Here is a 9983-nt window from a genome sequence, read left to right on the forward strand (position 1 = left end):
GCTCTTTATCCTAAATCTGATTCAGATTTAGTGTAACCAAGGTGTCCCTACCCCCCACCCCCTTCTCCTGCAATTTCAATCAATTTCGGGGTCCCATAAGGCTGAGTTTGATGAAGTGAGCTTTGTTAAGGACGCTGATGTCTTAGGCAACACGCGTGGTTTGTTTGAGTTTCCAATGAAGCCTCGAAAACAAAGAGTAAAACAAACAGCCGGAGTTAATCTTTGGATGCTTTGAGATTGAGTGTGACTCACCGCTTGACTGCAGGCGAGGTTTTTGCAACATCAGGGGTGTATTTTTGGCAGAACAATTCTGAACTGTACTCCTTGAGTGGCTCCACCGTCATCGCTATCCTATCTTTTTTTTTTTTCTTTTAGGTACAGTGGGCTAAATAGACCCGCGCTGTGAAGTCGACGCACTAACCACTGGACCACTGGGCCGCCATACACAACATGACAACAATAAACTAATCACACCCACATTTTGCAAGACTAAGACCGAACTAGATAATTACATATACATACATATATATAATAAGTGTTTGTGGCAATGAAAGGTCATGTAGTCACAGACGTGCACACACACACGCACACAAAGGGGAGCAGAAAATGCTGATGCGAAACTGTGCCAAACGTGTCACTGTACCAACCGCTCACATTCCGCTCCACTTTTTGTGCGTTGGGGATCCTTCAGTGGCTCCGAACACCCGATGAGATTATTAATTACACTTTTGCTGACTGCCCACAGCAAACGCCTCCAACTTTCCAAGTTGCGCATCATCTTTTCAGCATCCAAGAATAGCAAACGCTTCTGAATTTAAATGGATTCGGCATAATTGTCCAAAATTTGGACACCGCTTTGACCGTGAAGTCAAGAATCGCGCAAACAGAACACGGGCGTGTGGGAAGGTTATGTGGAGCCTGCCAGTCCGGGAGAGGGTGGATGTTTTGAAGTGTGTCTCTGTGTGAAAAGTGCTTCAGCAATTTGGGGGAGGGTAAGAGGGGGGGGGGTGAGATAACCAAAGGAACACAGATAAAAGCCGGTTATTTTTGATAAAATGAAAACCCCTTCTACCCTTTTCATCTTGCCGTGTCCGATCGCCATAAGCGTTCTGCTTGAGTGTGACGGAGCAATGTGGGTATTTTGATTTATTTTGAGGAGAGAGAGAGAGAGAGAGAGAGAGAGAGAGAGAATGGCCTGAAGCCACGCCTTCCCCGTTTTCATTTCGACGGATCCGACCCAGGCAAAGCTTTCAGTTTTGTTGACGTTGAAAAAAAGCACCACCTCGACCCAATTCTGAGCTACGTTTAGTGACCTCAAATACAAACCCCTTTACCCTCTTCAATACCCACCTGAAGCCTACACACCAATTAGGCTGCGACGGCACACTTTCTTTTTTTTTTTTGCCACTGCTCGACACATTCCCGCTTCTCCCCACTGTAAGGATTTCAACTCGGCTTGTTAATAAAACTTTCCGAGCTAACGAAGGCGAGACTTCCACTCTTCTGCTGCCCGTGGTTACTGTTTGGAGCGCTCCCTTGTTCTGACCTACATACATTATCGTGACCGGCGCCAAACTTGTATTTTTGTGCGTGTGTGGGAGGGGTGGGGGGTTGTCTCTATGGAAACGTGTGGTACGAAGGGTGGGAGAGGGATGCGGCAACTTGAAAGACTGGATGTTGTTGTGCGCCTCCACAGCGTGCTGCTGACAAGCCCACACAACTTGCACTCTGAGAAGTCACGGGTGATAGCTGGAGGGTTAGCGTCTTAGCGTTGCGGAACGTGATCACGAGCCATATGTATTACATATTCAGAACTGTAATTGGGAGCTCAATACGGGACAAAATATATACAATGTCGCTTCGATTTCAAATAAGCTAGAACATTTTGGTCAAATGGTTAATGATTCTTCAATGAAAATAAATCCCTGATCATGTCTGATGGGGTTTTTCTGTGCAGTTTATTCAACGGTGTCCACTGAAAAGCCCTCACCCTAGTTGTGAATTTTTGTGCTTGCGATGCATGTGGCCACAAAATGCAGTAATTGGTGTCAAGCAAATACATCAAAGTGATACATCTTCAAAGAGAGAGGAACATCTTTGTATGTCAGGGAGGAGTTAAGTTTAGCCTGGGTTGGAATGGAGGGTCTTCCCCGCATGTGCATTTTCAGAGTTGGGGGACTTGAGGAGTATGGCTTGGACTGCAGTTAGTTCAAATCGCTGATTTTATGACTTGAGACTTGGTCGGCAAAAAGTTAGGAAAGACTCGATCTTGACTTGAACTTTGTGAGCCAGATGCACGTATGACGATGCCCTCTTTGCAAAAACAAATCTACTTTGTTGTGTTTGCGAATGTGGCAGACCGTGCTATGCCTCACTCGGGCGTTGTGGCGGACCGAGGTCATTTTCTTTGGCACGCCAATGCCGCAAGACAATTTAATGAAAGAAAGTCAACTTGACTTTGGACCAGGAGAAACCAGGTCTAAGTTGTGGCCCAGGTAGTGTAAGAAAATGGCGATTTTTGGCATATTTGATCGACAGACAGTATTTTGCCCCTTTCCTTTGTCATCTTCAGCCAAAAGAGACCTCTTCATATAACTTGAGGTCAGATCAGAAAAGTATAGGCAGTAAACTGTATTTATATTGTGCTTAATATTGTGACAACTCTCCATTGCCTGTTCGTTCCCGGCAAGGCAAGGGCTGACGTGATGTTGAGGGGAAAAGAAAAGGAGGGAAGGTTTTAGATGTATAATTGATTCGTGCAGTGGGTGGGCAGTAGAGATGAAGTGTGACTTGGGTGAGGAGAGGAGAAGGCGAGTGGGAATCCAACAACCCCCCCGTTATCCATCACTGTGTCAACGTGTATAAATCTCCCAGCGGATCAGCGTGATCAGGATTATGTATGCTTGTTACACTTGTGCACATGAATTCCAATTTCACTTCAGGACATGTCTGAGACACTTACTCACAAATTCACACGTGCGCTCGCACCAAAGAAATCATCTTCGGGGCCGAGGAGGCCTCGTAGACGTCTATGCAGTTTGCTCTTCTCGGCAGGAGTGAAGAGAAAACAAAGCAAGCTGGAGCAAGCCCTGAAGGGAAGAGCAGAAGAAGAGATAAGCTTGGTTCGCAGAGACCTCACCCCCCCGTCCCCCCCCTCCCTTTTTTTCCCCTCCCTCTTCAGCACGTTTCCGCCATGCACATGCCTGGCCGCGGGCTACGAGTGAGGTGAAACAGAAAGCGAGTCGGCTAATGCTGAGCGCGCGCTCCTTCAGGGGAGGTGGGCGGCCGGCGTGATACGTTTGACCAGTAAACAAGCGCGAAGAAGACAGGAGGCAGATTTATGAAATACGACATGAGAGTTTGACCCAAATAACACCTGCACCTCCTCCGTTGGCGTCTACCTCTGCGCTTTTGTGCACGTGTGTCCGCGCGCGCACTCTCAAGTACAAAGACAAATAGCCTTACGACTCACTGTGTGTGTTTTCTATGGCGTCGTGGTATCTCTAAAGCACAGTCTGCTGTGGGCCGTGCGGGTCTGCTGTCCAGAGATAGTCCCCCATTGTTGTCCTCACCCCCTGGTCTCACTGCGTCACACGTTTGAGGAAAGTGAGTCAAATATAAACAGGCGTGCACCCGCAGACGTGATATGTGGCGAGGGTTCGTGGCCGGTGAGGCAGAGTCAGGTTTGCAAATTCAGGAGCCGAACAGAATGGCGTATTTGCCATTAGATTAGCAGCGGGACATTGAAAACTGGTAAACTGGTCTCACTTTATTCTTTAGATCCTGTTTCAATTGGAACTCCAGTTTGAAGAAATTTCACGGTAAAATTTCAAGTTTGACGTTCATGAGGAGCAACATTTTAGAATGCGTGGGCTGCCAAAAAAAAGTCAGTACTGACAGTAAAACTACCGGCTGCTGAATAAAAAAATAAAATAAATAAATAATAATTAGATGATGTGAAAAACAATTGTAAATAGCACTGCGACTTATCCATTTTGTATTTATATTGCACTTGATTGAACGGTGTTTGTTTTTTTTCTTCTTTTTTCTTTCTACCCACAATCTTGCTGCTGTAGACTGTAAATTTCCCCAGTGTGGGACAAATAAAGGATATCTTAATCTTGATCTTAAAAACTATACTTTGCTACATTTTTAAAATCCACTTTGAGAAGCACTGGTTTATGGAATTAAACTTGTGACCTGTCGCTCACATTTCGAACTCCCCAAATTGCCTTATTTCAATGTTGTCACATGGCAGCGGGACGACCAAGGAATCCTCCTGGGTCATTTTTAATGAGGATCTCATCTTACCCACATTGCTGTGCACTAAGACAGGTCAGCTCACCCGCACACAAGCTTCCACCACCTTGCTGAATAATTGACGAAAGGCCACAATGTCGCATGTGCCAGTCTCGGCAAAGCAAGTTGTGCATGTCAAATCCATCCCGTAGATTGGGCTAATTCATGTGGATAATGTCCTAGTGAGATTTTTTTTTTTGGTTGTCCCTCTTTGGTGCCTCATTTTTGCCACAGAATGAGAGCATCACATATATTTGATCTTTGATTTAAAAAAGAAAACACACACAATTTCTTAGGTTGTTCAAGTGTGGGTGGAAAAGTGGCAGTACACAGAAACAAAGTTGCGTGAAAATATGACTCAATGTACTCATCGCCGAGCACATTTTCATTGTTTTTGCTTGCTGAATGTGAGAACAAAACGGGGTGTGCTAATGTGTCAGTGTGTCAGTTTACAACCGTCATAACCGCTCCAATCATTTGTTTGCTGTACTTCAGTGTCGACGTGCTTCCAGCCGCTGATGACATAAGACTGCTGTTACACTGATCAATCACAATTCAATCTCCAGACATAAACCCTATTGAGCATGCATTTAGCCTGCTAAACAGGAGACTTCAGGGAGCAACCCCCCCCCCCCATCTCACCCCTCAAAACTAAATCTATTGTAATTTCACATGTTCCAATAGTTTAGTTTTGAAAAATCTGTTGTTACAAATAATGCGATCATGCAAATACCTGAAAATAGAATTCATCTTCATCTCCTGATGTCAAAACCTTTTTTTTTCCGTCTACACCAACAAAGGAAGTAGTGCCGCTGTTCTTACGCTTTTGGCAAGGAACGTAGCTAATAAATGTGTGCAGTCAATTCTAGTTGACATAACGCTACCCCCCCTTCCAACTGGCCCTGTCCCTTTTTTGTGCATGACATCGTTCATTTGACACCCCCCCCCCCTCACTTTTTTTCCCTGCCACAGTGATGCGTAAATAATTCATATTCAGGCTACATCACGGTGCAGATAAATCATGTGAGTGGAAAGCATTCACGTGCTTGTCTCCTCCCTTGGTGCTGCCCAGGACGGAGTAGGGGGCGGGGCCAGCGTGCTCCTGTGAGATGAGTGTGGAGGCCACACATGAATCCGAGTTTTTTTCTTTTCATTTTCGATTGCCAATTGGGAAAAAAAAATGCACCCGAAAAAGCTGAGTTATCATGTTGTGACTGAAAATGAGCTGTACAAGCATCAGCGCCTGTGCAAACGTTATTTTCTGTGGTGCTGTCTTGTTTTCATGCTCGCAAACAGCGTTTGTTATAACCGTCAAATTTTGAGCATGTTTGCGCCAAGGAAAAACTTTTCATGATCCTCGTGAGCCGCACCTGACACTCACCATCCTCGTTACCGAGCTGCCTTAAAAAGCCATGCCACACCGACAACTGGCTGTCGGATTATTAACCCTTGCTCACGACTCCCAAATGCTTACATTTTCTAGACGTTCTTGACATTTTTTTTCCCCCTCATAGCTTTTCAACATGTTAGTTCCTAGTATTTTTCATATAAGTATTTTCTTGTTGTATGTTCTGATTGTATTCTTGTGCATTGGATTCTCCTGTCCTTTGAGTTGACAAGCAATTTACGTTTTTCTCGTTCCTTGCCTTTTGCAGCATTTGTTCTCGCCATTTCCTGGTTCTTTGTTACCAGTGTCATTCGTCGTACTTTGTCTTAAACTTTTTCTGTCTCTATGATCGTGGAATCCCAATTCTGTCCGGAACCTTTCCGGAAACCCGGCAAACTGTTTGCGACTGTTAAAGCTGTTTGCGAACGTCTTTGCAACCTTGAACGAACCCTGACGAAATATTTGCTACGTGCGCATACACTCGCAAGCCTCAGCTCAGTGAGATACTTCAGTGGTTTCGTAGATTGATGAATTCTGACCATTGGTAACAAATATATGATTACTATTAACCCCTGCAGTTCACAATTTACAAAGTCACCTATTCAAGCTTCGGTGATGGTCTGTCAGCCTTCCAGACAAGCGCTGCATATGGAGGAATGCCGCGGCTGACACACCTGTCACACCCCCCTGATGCTAGCCTACGGGCTCGCGCGCACACATGCAAACACAGAATAGTTGTGAGCGCTTGAGAAATAAGTCTCCAGGGGCGGCTTTGGTATTTAGACAGTGCAGACAGACGGACAGGATGTGTGGTGACTAGGGTGCGCATTAATAAAGGAGAAATCATTTATTTTTAATTCCCAACCGAGATGTAATTACGGGCTATTTTTAAAACCGGGCTGTGATTTTTCATGCGGCTCTCCTCCCCTTTCAAGATGATATGAACAGTTGTTGAAGTTTGTGGAGGAATGTGCATCACCCCGGTATGTATTGACTGAACACAACAATAAAAGGACCATCACATCATATCTCTAAAAGTATTGTTTTCTTCCCTGGGTCTGACATGACAGTGGGAGGGCCTATTTGTAACCAAATACTGCTTTTCTTTACATGGTTGTATGTGGCTCAACTCACTTTGCAACAAGAAGCAGTTTGGCAGATCGTGAACAACTTCCAAATGAAATTTACTGTCAAACTAAACATAAAACAAAGAGAATTCCACCATGTGTATTCAAAACAACCACATGGTTCAGCATGTAAGTCTGCTAGCTTCATGCTAATACTAAATAGCACCTATGTTGCAGTGCTTTAAACCTTTAAATCAGTGAATCTCAACCCTGGCATGTGCCCTAGCAAATTGGCACACCGCAGGAAGTTCTCATGTTAATTATTTTTACCGCCCAAAATTATTTAACAATACAAAACAGTGTGTGTTAATTTATCTATCCAAACAATCAAATGCTCTTCCACTAGATGACAAAATGAGCTCTAAAGTTTTCCAAAATGTTCTCAAGGACACAAACGCTGGACATTTAAGGGTAGCGCCCCAGTAACAAGCCTTTGCAAGCCAAAAAGTTCAAAGATTTTTTTTTGCAAAGAGTTCACTGGAAAGTTTGGCTACTGTCTGGTTTCCATGGTTACAAATGGGCACAAAGCCGTTGAAGGTTGAAAATCAGCTTGACTCTATTAAGGCAGGCAGGACTGCCAGGAGGGGGTGGGGGGGGGATTATGTAAGTCACTGCTCCTGGGGGGGTGATACAACCACAGAGTGACCAACAATGCAACTTGTATTTATTCTGCAGTTGTAGTCATGCACTGCGGTTCCTCTTGCTTTTATCCCTCATCTAGATTTCATCGTTCCCTCCACATATTTGTACATACAGTTTTGAAACTTTGGGATGGGATGGGATGAGGTGGGATGGGATGACTGATGCACAATGACAGAGGGCGGTTGAGAGACGTTTAACTTGACCGGACTCGCATTATGTAATGGCAGAGTAGGCCTTGTGCACTTTATTTTAAGAAGTGATCTCCAACCACCGGGTTGTGGACCGATACCAGGCTGAACAAAAAAAATACAGTGGATATTAAGTCTACTCCCTCCTGTTCAAATGGCAGATGTTTGTGCTATAAAAAAAAAAAAACTGATTTCGGATAGAAACCGAAGTTGAACTTTTTGGTCAAAATCAACATCATGAAAAAATAAATAAATAAAAATAGATCCGGACAAACCTACTAGAACATTTGAAAATTATTTGGGATAAATCAGAGGCTCTTTAACTCCTGGCAAGTGTGAATTTGAATGTTCATTCTAAACACAACCACATTCCAGTTACAGTACATGAGGGTGTGGACACTTTTGCAAACAGAATAAAATAATACAAAAACACAACGGAAATGACCTCATTAAATAATAGTTAAAAAGAATTAGAGTTTTTGTCACCTTTTGCGCCGAATGAATGGCCAGTTCCTCTCAACTTGTCTCAGCTCCTCGCAGAGGATAAAGAATATAAGACCTGTGAGTCGAGTTAGGTTTTTTTTAGAAAAAGAAAAAAAATGACTTCAACCGATGTAAAAAGAGGAATTTAAAAATACTAAACAAACAAGTATGCACACGGTTAAAATGAGACGGCAGAAGTAAATCTAAGGAAATTATGACCTCCCACAGGACCTATGTACAGTATATATAAAATGAATATAATAAGAAAAAACTGAATACCCCCCCACCCCACCCCTTTGCCAATTGTCCTTCATGCTCTGCAGGCCAAGGGCGGTAGCGACAGCACTAATCTACCGCAAGCTCGATGCCTCGCTCACTCCATCGCTCTTCTTCTCACTCGGCTGCCCCCCGCTTCTCTCCCGATTGATTGGCCTGAGTGCCTCCGTTGCGTGCGCGCGTGTTAGCACTCACACCAGTCAAACGAAACCATCGCATGCTCGACCCAAAAGTTTTTTTAACCCTCCTCTGTCACATGTCTCGTTTAAACTGTGTAAAAACTGTAGTTTAAGTTCTTTTTTTTTTTTTTTTTAAATCACTCTTGTTTTTATTTTACTCCGGGAACAAATGTGTGGGGTTTTTTTTTCATTTTAATTTACCCATAGAGTTATTTCACTACTTTTCATGAACTATAATAACCAGGCTGGCGACCAGTCCAAAAATCAGGTGATAGCTCCAGCTCACTTTTTTTTCATCTGTGAGTTCATTTCTTTCCTTAAATGTAAACCTTTCTTTTTTCTGGTACAACAGATAAGGAGCCACTTAGACATAATAAGAGTCATCAATTGGATACATTTTCTGTTTTCATCCTTCGCTGACTGTGTCATTGTAAAGTGTTAACAAACCCTATTTACAAATCCTGTAAGAATGGTTCCTGATTACTGCCGTTGAATAAATGCAAGCAATAAGCACGCTGCCCCCCCCACCCACCCATCCTTTTTATCAACAACAAATCTAAGAAGCAGACTATTATTAGTGACAAACTTGCCGTCTGTGATCCAGAAGAATGACCTGTACAATGTTAACTTAAATCCTATTTAAATGTGCCCACAACTACACAAGAATCAGCCCTGGAGGTTGCAAATGTTCTCACAGGCCTTGTAGTAGGTTGCTCGAGGAGAGTAGATAACATGAAGCGGATCGCAAAATGGGAAGCCATTAGATGCAGTGGGGACCGGCAGCAAAACATTGCCGCATAGCTGCCCGTCTCTCCCTCGGGGCAGCATAATGGCATAATATACTGTATGCCGTGCTTATGTAACTGGGGGGAGGAATATTAATGGAAGGCCGCTCGCCCAGTGGGGGGTTAAAGTGGAATCAGATCCAAGCTTGCGCTCACTTCCAGCCAAGAACTGAGAAAAGGCTTTTGTGTATATTGGAGGCATGACCCCACGGACTACAGTGACGCTTAACATTTCCAGAAGGGGCAATGCTCGGCTGATGAACCACTGAAATGGTGTACAGCAAACATCCCAGACCTACAATAGGTAAAAGTCAACAATAAAGTGGCCATCTCTTTTTTTTTTTTTTTTAAATAACTGTACCGCTCCTATATGCTATAAACACATTTCAACACTTTATAAGATAGTGGTGCCCAACCTTTTTTGCTCCACGGACCGGTTTAATGTCAGACAATATTTACTTTAAGGCGTGACAAATAAATACAACAAAATAATATGATATGACCTGCATAAAAACTGTGGTATTTTCAAAACATAAACACGAATCAAGACACAAGGAACGTCCTATCTGGCTGCAACACTCTGGTCGCTATGGTAATGTTTAAAAGTGCCTTCAAAA

The 9983-nt window shown here is 43.6% G+C and overlaps 1 long non-coding RNA gene across 1 annotated transcript; it reads right to left on the bottom strand.

Moving 5' to 3' along the window:
• Positions 1–1130: 1130 nt before the first annotated feature.
• LOC147195110 (uncharacterized) lies at positions 1131–8277 on the bottom strand. The gene is made up of 3 exons (XR_015102908.1): positions 8130–8277; positions 3473–3584; positions 1131–3089 (listed from the first exon to the last, which is right to left on the bottom strand). It is a non-coding gene; the product is annotated as an uncharacterized LOC147195110 (long non-coding RNA).
• Between the last annotated feature and the right edge of the window lie 1706 nt (positions 8278–9983).

Source organism: Hippocampus guttulatus, chromosome 14 (genome assembly GCF_054856545.1).
Source record: "Hippocampus guttulatus isolate MCC_2025c chromosome 14, RoL_Hgut_1.0, whole genome shotgun sequence".
In the NCBI taxonomy this organism is placed as follows: domain Eukaryota; kingdom Metazoa; phylum Chordata; class Actinopteri; order Syngnathiformes; family Syngnathidae; genus Hippocampus; species Hippocampus guttulatus.